We start from the raw sequence: 10,565 nt of genomic DNA on the forward strand, positions 1-10,565 counted from the left end.
TATTCGAGTTTCAAGCTTTGAAAAGTGTTTAATAAATAATCCATAATAATAAATAAATAGCTTTTTGACAAACGTTGGCGAGTCTTTGTAACTTTTTTGGCAAATAGAAGTCCCATTAAGAGGTTGGTTAGCGTTTTATGAGCAAACAAAATTTGTTAGATTGGACATTTGAAAACTGTCTCGATCTGTGAGCGCATTAGAGACGAAAAGTAACCCTACTGGTTGATACGGCAACCACCGGAAACCCCTCAGCATGGGTAGACCGTCCTAAGGGCTACATCTTATTACATGTACAGCACAATACTGACTATCATACTAAATATGCTTTGAATTAGTACACGAAAGCACATAAGAAGCACCAAAAATACATTGTAAGTATACTCTCAAATGGGTAGAAATATACTTTTCACACACCTAACATACTAAAGATATACTTTCAGTATGGGAAAATATAATTTTTTATTTTATTCACTTGGGGACTCATTTGTAACAAATCAGATTTGGCTTCTAAAAATGGGTGGAGTATTTCTTTAACTGGTCAGATGGAGGTACAGGTAAATGGATGAGGGTATGCATGCCGGTATGTCTGTGTTAGTCAAATGTTATACTACATGAACTGTACGCCTGACAGAGTCTGAGGCTAGCGGAGGATGGCAGAGGAGAGGAAATGGTGATACGGGGGACTAACCTCACACCAGTACCCCCCCCCATAGCTAGATGTCGAACACAGTGTGGCGTAGAGCGAACACGTTACACACTATGAACACGCACACACACACACACAGGCAAGAGGATCCTCCACACACACATCTCTGCACCGCAGGGCTTTGCTAACTGTGGAGCTTGGCTTGGATGCTTCTGCCTACAGTTTGTATGTGTGCATGGCTTTCATGTGCGCGCGTGTGTGTGTGTGTGTGTGTGTGTGTGTGTGTGTGTGTGTGTGTGTGTGTGTGTGTGTGTGTGTGTGTGTGTGTGTGTGTGTGTGTGTGTGTGTGTGTGTGTGTGTGTGTGTGTGTGTGTGTGTGTGTGTGTGTGTGTGTGTAATCGGTTATGTCCACGGGCCCACATGTGTTAGAGAGCAAATTGCTGGAAGCTTTCTGGATTCTGGGTAGGCACGCACGCACACAGACACAGACGCACGCATGCACGCACACATACATTCATTCATGCACTGGCCAGGCCTCACTGGAGGCATCACTGGATAGAAGAAGTCACACACAAAGAGGAGGAGGAGGAGGAGGAGGAGGAGGAGGAGGAGGAGGAGGAGGAGGAGGAGGAGGAGGAGGAGGAGGAGGAGGGCTAAAGGGAGAGGACTGGATGGCAGCAACAGCTTCTTTTCACTCTTTCCATTCTGAGTTCCCAAATTGAATGAACCTGAACACTTACTGAGGAGAGTCTGGCTATGAAAACATTCCCAACCAGGAAAATAAAGGTTCAATATGAACTAATACATATATAAATACTACTAACATATCCCTGAAACAGCTCAATAGAGACGTCCCTCCCCTTCCGCTAACCACCATGTTAACAATGTTACACAAATATCAGGTAACCAGTTACACAAATAGTAACCTGATTTCGCTTTAGAATTGGTAATATACAAATTGCCACTAAAAACTAACTTATAGATTTTTTCTTATGTTGTAGACCATCTCACATAAGTGGAAGTGGCAGATTAAATTAATACAGGCTCTACCACCAATTTAAAAATAAATATCTTCGTGACGGCAGGAAAACGTTTGACCTCCCAGTCAAATCCCAGTGCTGAATAACTAGTGTGAGGACTTGAGGGGCTGTGATCCATCCTCTAGTGTCTGTGATCCATCCTCTAGTGTCTGTGATCCATCCTCTAGTCAGTGTCTGTGATCCATCCTCTAGTGTCTGTGATCCATCCTCTAGTATCTGTGATCCATCCTCTAGTGTCTGTGATCCATCCTCTAGTGTCTGTGATCCATCCTCTAGTATCTGTGATCCATTCTCTAGTGCAGGGGTGGCCAACCAGTCAGAGACTAAGAGCCACAAAAAAATGACTGTGGTACCACAAAGAGCCACACCATATTATACCAGCGTTTCTCAACCTTTTTTTTCAGTCACGGCACCCTTCATGTGTTTATAGGTCTCACCCTCTGGCCTCTGAAGTTGCTAATGTCTTTTTTATTTGGGCCTCACAGGGTTAAAAGTACCCTGTGAGACCCACGGTTGCAAAATTACAAAATCACTTTTAGCCATTTAAAAAAAATAATGTTTATTTAAAAAATGTTAAAGGGGAACTATTTTACTATTTCTTTCACTATTTGGGCACTTTTACACAATTCCTGTGAGTCTATGGAACACCTAGGTTTTTTTCCAAAAAAATGCATTGTTTTGTATTTCTAATCAAGTACTAAAAACCGCATTTTTCTACCTCAAGATCTTAAGCCGTTTTGAGGCTGGGCTCCAACCACTGTGTGGCCTGGTGCCAACTGCCACATCAACTGCCACATTATTATGCAGCTGAGAAATCTCTGACATCACAGATATGCACATTTTCAGATGACTCAGTTCAGTGAGGGTGAATATTGTGAGAGGAGAATTGGAAGAATTCGCCAATATGAGAATTAGAGACATATATCCTATTAATATAAGTCCACATAGCTAAGAAACAATGGTAAACACTGAAAAAAGCCATTTATAAGATAGTTCCCCTTTAAGCACATGTATAGTCAATTGGTCCTGTTGTTCAGCCTCACAATGCTATTTGATAGTAAATGTGTTTATATGTCCCACCCTCTGAAGTTGCTAATTTCTTTTTAATTTGGGCCTCACAGGGTTAACCTCTTAAGCCCGAGATATACAGTAAAAGTGTATATTTTCAGCATTATGTTTGTTTACCAATTATTTTAACTGTTATTGGTGAAATATAAGATTATAGAAATCTCAGGGCATTGAGTCGGAAACCGGCGCATATTGACAGGAGGAAGTGGCACAGCCAAAAGTGAGTGTAGTCTTTTGAAGGAAGAGACTCAGGGCTTTCAAATTTCGAAAAACTACCCTACCCAGCTCACACCAGCCCCTGTCAATCATCTGACTTCTGGATTTACTTTTTAATTTCTCTTATTTTTTGGGATTATCTCCCACAAACCTGAACGTTATTGCCATAAAACAGAACGCAGTTAGTTTCTCTACCTTTCTGTGAACGTCTTGCAAAAAACGGTGTTGCAATATGATGAAAAATGGTGGAGAAATTTACATTATAAAAAAGATGGCAGAATTCAGTACTGTATCTACAAAACCTTCTGTTTAATCATCTTCCCTTTATTCATTTGCTTAGATTTTTCAGGTCTGGTCAATTTTAGCATGGTGTTATTTACAGTCAAAGATAATTTTTTTTTTAAATAGAATTGATATTCTCCTTTGGTTCATTACAATTTACTCAAGCCTAGTAACAGACACACTATTTCTGACACTGATCCATATATGTCCCTAGATTCAGATACCAAGAACATGCAAATGGACCATTTAAAAGAAAAATCAAATGTTTATTCTACGTCCTTATGGAATGAGTGACATAAAAAAAAAAAAAAAAAAAAAAAAAAGTAAAAAAAAAAAAAAAAAAAAAAAATTTTTTATTTTTTTTTTATTTTTTTTTATGGATGGAAGAGCCGCACATTGACGGGCAAAGAGCCGCATGCGGCTCGCGAGCCGCGGGTTGGCCACCCCTGCTCTAGTGTCTGTGATCCATCCTCTAGTATCTGTGATCCATCCTCTAGTGTCTGTGATCCATCCTCTAGTGTCAGTGATCCATCCTCTAGTGTCAGTGGTCCATCCTCTAGTCACTACAGTGGCGGCCACTGGGTATTCGCCACTAGGGGGCGCTATACCAAACATTTTGCAAAATGCAAACATGTACAGTACAGTACCACGCAACACTCATGCATGGCAAGACGTGAGCGATTCGACTCACGCTCACGGCAATGAATCGGCTCTTATGAACGAGTCGCTCAGCTGTTACTACAACAACACACAACCAGTCAAATAAAGTATAGTCTAGACTCTAATTCACAACTTGAAACACAATATATAAATAGAAAAGTTAGAAACAAAACTCGCCCGTCTACAAACAGGCAGATCTCTCCTTCTCTCTCTCACACACAGCGCGACGTGGAATCGATTCGTTACACAATCAGACCTATTATATACCAAGAATAACTTCAGTATGAGTACAGGGCTGTACACATATTTTGCATATTGTTAAACGAGCCAAGGCTAGCTATTAAACTATCGATATGAATCGAAAATCTGGGACCCTGATGTAAACAAGACAAACGTCTTTCTCTGGTCTGCATCCCCTTAACAATTGTGTGTATTGAGCCGTACTGTATTGTACCCATTCTGCAATCTGTTAATAAAGTTCTCATTCATTAATTCATTCAAACATAGACGATATTGAACAAGCCATAATCCACGTATTTTCAATCCGAGAGAGCTGCAGTAGTTAAATCAATGAGCCATCGATAAATAAACAATCAGCAATGTCTCGCTTCATGAATGGCCAGCAGTAGAGAGAGAGAGAGAGAGAGAGAGAGAGAGAGAGAGAGAGAGAGAGAGAGAGAGAGAGAGAGAGAGAGAGAGAGAGAGAGAGAGAGAGAGAGAGAGAAGCCAGCGTTAGCTGAGTGGCAGAGAGAGAGAGAGAGAGAGAGAGAGAGAGAGAGAGAGAGAGAGAGAGAAATATCGCTAATCTACCTTGTTGTTGGCAGAGAAGGGCTTGTTGATAAAGTATATCCACTCCATGGCATTGTCCATCCAGCCTGTGTTGATGTCCATCCATTGTCCATGCATGTCCCTCCACACTGCATCCATAATATAGCTTGTTAATAGCCAACAAGTACTGTGAGTGCCTTTGTCCATGTCCGCCTCGAACAGCCTGCAAACTACCTGGTGTTCTATCGCCATGCTCTAAGACAAACTCTAACCTTAACCAACTTTGAAAGAGTGCCTAAGCCTAACCGTTGAAAGAACTTGCCATCACGCTCCAAGACAAACAGCTGCAAGACAAACAGCAGTTAGCCAAGTGTTAGCTCAGCTGAGCTCGTTGCCACAACACTCAACAAGTACATTCCTTTGTCCATTTCCGCTCGAACAGCCTGCAAACTACCTGGCGTTCTATCGCCATGCTCTAAGACAAACTCTAACCTTAACCAACTTTGAAAGAGTGCCTAAGCTTAACAGTCTAAAGAACTTGCAGTCACGGCACGGCACGCTCTAAGACAAACAGCTGCATGCATCTCACAACAACACAACTATCTCAACCAAGCTAGAAGCTAGAATTGGAACATTAGAAATTGGATTCGGCCAATCAGAGATCGTCTCTGTGAAATTCTGCCATGGAAAAAAATGCTGGCGTCGGCCAATCAGAGAGCGTCTCCGCGAAATGCGGCTATGGAAAATCCTTCACGGAAGTTCACGCTGCTGGCTAGACCGCTTCAAATCGCGCTCGGATTCCAACATAATAGTCATATTTCAACGCACAACGCCGTATGCACTGATTGGCTGTGACGGAGACAGCGATCAAACTGTGACGCGCATGCAGAGCGATATCGCGTATTGCCCCCGAGAAATACAAAAAAATAAAAAAAATAAAAAAAACGTGATGTCACTTCCTGCTCTGGAAAACGATGTTTTTTTAATTTAGATAATAACGTTATATTGTGCATTGGAAATACAAACATACTTAAAATGAGTAAATATTATTAATTTTAAACATGTTTATATTATTTATAGGGCTATAAAACACAAAAACGAAAAAGTTTTATTCTCTTCTTCTCTGATTTAACAGCAGCTGGCCAGCAGGTGGGTCGGCGCCCTAGCGCCCCTAGTGGTAGAGCCGCCACTGAGTCACTAGTGTCTGTGATCCATCATTTTGTGTCTGTGATCCATCCTCAAGTGTTTATGATCCATCCTCTAGTGTCTGTGATCCATCCTCTAGTGTCTGTGATCCATCCTCTAGTGTCTGTGATCCATCCTCTGTTGTCTGTGATCCATCCTCTAATGGTTCCCAAAGTGGATTGAGTTCATCAATCAACTTTGTAGTGGTTCCCAAATTATATTGATTTCATAGAATGTGTGAAATAGGCCTATAATTACAATTAAAACAATTAAAATACATTAAACTGGTAAAATAAATGCTTTTGAAATGTGAAATAATAGACCTAAAATGCTGATAAATTATATTCTGCCTATGGATTTCCTACATAATAAACGTCATAGCTACAGCATGCGCAACACCTGTTTGAGCTGGGGGATGAGGCGCGCTGGTTTTCTGAGCTCACTGCCCACCTCTCCGATCCCGACTGGATAACAAGGCTACATATTTGTCTTGCATACTTGCTCAAATGAATGGACTTAATCTGTCACTACAAGGTGAAAACAAAACCATCCTGTTGCTCAATGATAACATACAAGCGTTCACGAGGAAACTCGAGCACTGAAGTAGAAATGGGCCGGATGTGTGATGAATATAAAAGAAGACACATGGGTCTCATTCCCGAACGGATTTACGACAAAAAATGTCCTCTTAGGCAGATTTCTGCCCATTTAAGACATATTAGGGCTGGTAGCACGATTCCCCAAAATGTTCCTGAGATCAGATTTGAGCGTGGCTGAGAGCAGATTTAAGAGTGCTGAGGAGCACACTTATGATTGATTGACTAATTGAAAATGTTATTAACTTGACAGACTGTGTTCTCATAGTGATTCCTTCATGTCAATGCTACAGGCCTCCTTGGAATTAATTACTTAATCATAATTAAAATAAATATGACAATATTTGTACGATAAGAAATTACGCATTTGATGTCGGAAAAATAAATAACATGGATTCATCTGATCACAGGGCAGCTGGATTAACCATATCTGAACCAGCTATTTTGGACAAATGTATAATTACTTTAATTACTCAGATATTCAAACACAATTATGCAATTATTGTGAAATGATTGAAAATAATAATTATTTAATGCCTTCTGTGGAATTTGTATTCCTTATTTGTTACATATCTGTTTTAATGGTATACAATGGGACAGACCTTTGTTTGATATAAACCTGGATTCCTTAGAATATATCATTAATCAATTAAACGTATATTGAAATACACTATGAGTATTTGTGTGTGCGCCAGTATGGCCTATGTGTCTAATGAATGAACAGTATAGGCTTAATATATTCTAGTTACTTGTTTCATTAGGATTTAGTAGATACTATATATGCTCTGCCCTAGGTACAGTATAAGTACAGTCTGTATGTATATGTGTGTGTGTGCGCGTTCGTGCGCACTGCGGCAGGTGTACCACGAGCTGTACTATATATGATGCCAATACATTAATCTAATCTAATTTAGATGCGTCGCAAGACTCGCAAGGCACTTCCGCCATTCCATTTTCACGCGGCTGCGTCATTAGTTGCCTTATAAGGAGCTCTGGAGGCGTTTTGTATGCAAATGACCTAGCCCCATTGCTGAACGAATCCGCTTCAAGGCCCTCGACCTAACATACCGTGCGGCAAAGGGAACCACTCCCGCCTACCTCCGGTCAATGGTCTCTAACTACACACCCTCAAGACCCCTACGCTCTGCATCTTCTGGCCGCCTCAGACCTACTCCTATCCAAGCTCCGGGAGGGTCATCAAAGAGAAGTCGCCTATTCTCAGTCCTTGCCCCACAATGGTGGAATGAACTACCCACCCCAGTTAGGACAGCCGAAACACGTCCAATCTTTCGCCGTCAACTAAAGACGCACTTCTTCAACCATTATCTGAATTAAAAAAAAAAAAAAAAAAAAAAAAAAATAATCTAACCCTAACTAACCGTACTGTCATGCACTTGTCCTAATAAACTAATCTACACTGTAGCACTCAACACTTTGATGAACATTGTTGCTCAGCTGATAGAGTTGTGCCCTTCCTGATGGCTTGTCGTACAGAACTTGTAAGTCGCTTTGGATAAAAGCGTCAGCTAAATGACTAAATGTAAATGTAGCCGGGAACGCGCGTTCGTGTTTAAGACATGGTGTCATTCCCCAAGCAGATGTCACAGGTGCGACCGTTTGAGCCACTTAAGACATATTACCAGCGTGTTGGGGACTCAGAGTGAACTTGTCATTGATTCTGTCTCAGTCGATTCCAAGATAAGTCTTCCAAGAGAACTCTTTGGAAAAATTTGGGGAATGAGACCCACTGATACTGTTTTCCTCAATGAACATTTATTGAAAAATAAATATATATTCTTGGACTCAGACTGCAATGTCAGCCCAGGCTCCTCTCCCTCAGGGGCCTCTTCCTGGTCTGTGTCTGTTGACTGTTGGTCAGGCTCATAGTCTGGATCGCTGTTGTCTTCCATTTCTGAGACATCCTCCTCTATCTCCGGTTCAATCTCCTCTTCATCTGGTTCGAGAATGAGGTCCAGAGCCTCTCTGACAGAAAGTCGCCTGATCAGTCGCCTACTCATTGTGTCAATGAGTAGAATGAGAACAAATATATATGCATGAGAGGGGCATTTAACGCGAGAAAGTGGGAGGTTTTTCTTTCTCGAGCTTGCACCTGTGAGAAGATATGATACATTTATATCATTGCAGCACGAGAAATTGAGAGGTTTTTATTTCTCGAGGGGTGTGTGTGTGTGTGTGTGTGTGTGCGTGCGTGTGTGCGTGCGTGTGTGTTAGGGCTGAACGATTAATTGATTTTAAATCGAAATCGCGATTTGGAATGATGCAATTAGCAAATCACAAAAAAAAATTAAACGCAAATCTTTTTTCTTTATTTTCTTTTTTTTATATATTTTTTTTAACCAGGAAGTCCCATTGAGATACAAGATTGGTTTGGGAGATGGAGGTAAGGGGTTTTAGATTGTGTGTTGTGAAGTTTAGACTTCAGAGAGGGAGAGTAAAGGTAAAGGTAAAGAAAAAAAAGGTACCATTGGCGTTGGGTACCGGTATTGATTCCCAGGTAAAAAGAAACATTTTCAAGACACATATTACAATAAACCTCTGTGGGGCTGCTTAAAAATAATAATAATTATAATCGCAAATTTAATCGCAATCGCAATTCGATTATTTCCAAAAATCGTGCAGGCCTAGTGTGTGTGAGAGAGAGAGAGAGAGAGAGAGAGAGAGAGAGAGAGAGAGAGAGAGAGAGAGAGAGAGAGAGAGAGAGAGAGAGAGAGAGAGAGAGAGAGAGTGTGTGTGTGTGTGTGAGAGAGTGTATGGGAGTGTGTATGTGTGTGTGTCTGTGTGAGAGAGTGTATGTGTGTGTGTGTGTGTGTGTGTGTGTGTGTGTGTGTGTGTGTGTGTGTGTGTGTGTGTGTGTGTGTGTGTGTGTGTGTGTGTGTGTGAGATAGAGAGAGTGTGTGGAGATGTTTTCCATCTGGAGGATGAACATAATATACTCATACCCATTCATTTCCTATGGCAGTCAATTCTGACCGAAAACATCATAGGTGCTTCAATGCAAGTGGTGATCATCAATTGTATATGTTCAGAGGCCTAGTGTGGAGGATAACATAAGGTATTGAGGCAATTGGATGAAAAACACAATATGTATGATTACAAAACGAAGTCACTCTGTCAGATTTGACCGGAAACGCAAGAGAAGGGTTAAAAAGTATTTCCCCGAGGAAATCAAGAGGCCGAACCTTAAAGACAGTGGGGCGAATTCACAAGGGGATTACACAGCTTTTTCTGACTTTAAACTGGCGCAAATTGCTCTGAAACACAGTTTGCTATTCACAGAGGAGGTTGTAATCTGGTGTGAGCCGGCAGACGAGAGCAAAGTGCTGCGCGCGACGTGATTTTGCGCACGCTCCCACACGCCGCAACCATATTCCGATCCGCGCAATAATATTCACGGGGGTTGGTCTCCTCGTGGGACATATGTTCCCAATGCATTGTCCCATGGGATTATGCCCCCCACGGCGATATTAATTGACGTGCGGATTTGCAGTGATGGAAAAATTTATCAGAATCAGAAAGGTCTTTATTGCCAAGTAGTTTTCACGTACAAGGATTTGCTTTGGTCGTTTTTGGTGCAACATTAGCGGACAGACATTAACAGACAGATAATACAATAAAGAGGTTCAGTAAAATAAAATTAATTAAGAAGTTAGACACAATATAATATAATATAACTATGAAATCAAATATCAGCCAGGGCTGGACAACTGTAAATAAAGAAGTTGAATACAATTAAATGGGATATAAACTAAATTAAATATAGCACAATAGAATATAGTACAATTATAAGTAAAACATGTAATAGGAATTATAGGACATGACAGAAAGATGCAATGATGAAAGATAGTGACAAAAACAAAGGATGCAACATGTCATGAAAATACTAATTAGGCGAGCTCTATACATTACGAAGTAAACCAAATACAATACGAAATAAACTGAATACTAATGGTGAAAAATAATGTTATGTCTATGCCTCATTTCGGGTTTATTTTCCCCCTTCCCGATATCTGCCAACAGCACTGTCAGGTGCAAACTGCTCCGCGAGCAAACTGCACTGGAGCAAATCAGGAGCATGAATGGCTC

Source organism: Notolepis coatsorum, assembly GCF_963971535.1.
Source record: "Notolepis coatsorum genome assembly, chromosome: 11".
Taxonomy (NCBI): domain Eukaryota; kingdom Metazoa; phylum Chordata; class Actinopteri; order Aulopiformes; family Paralepididae; genus Notolepis; species Notolepis coatsorum.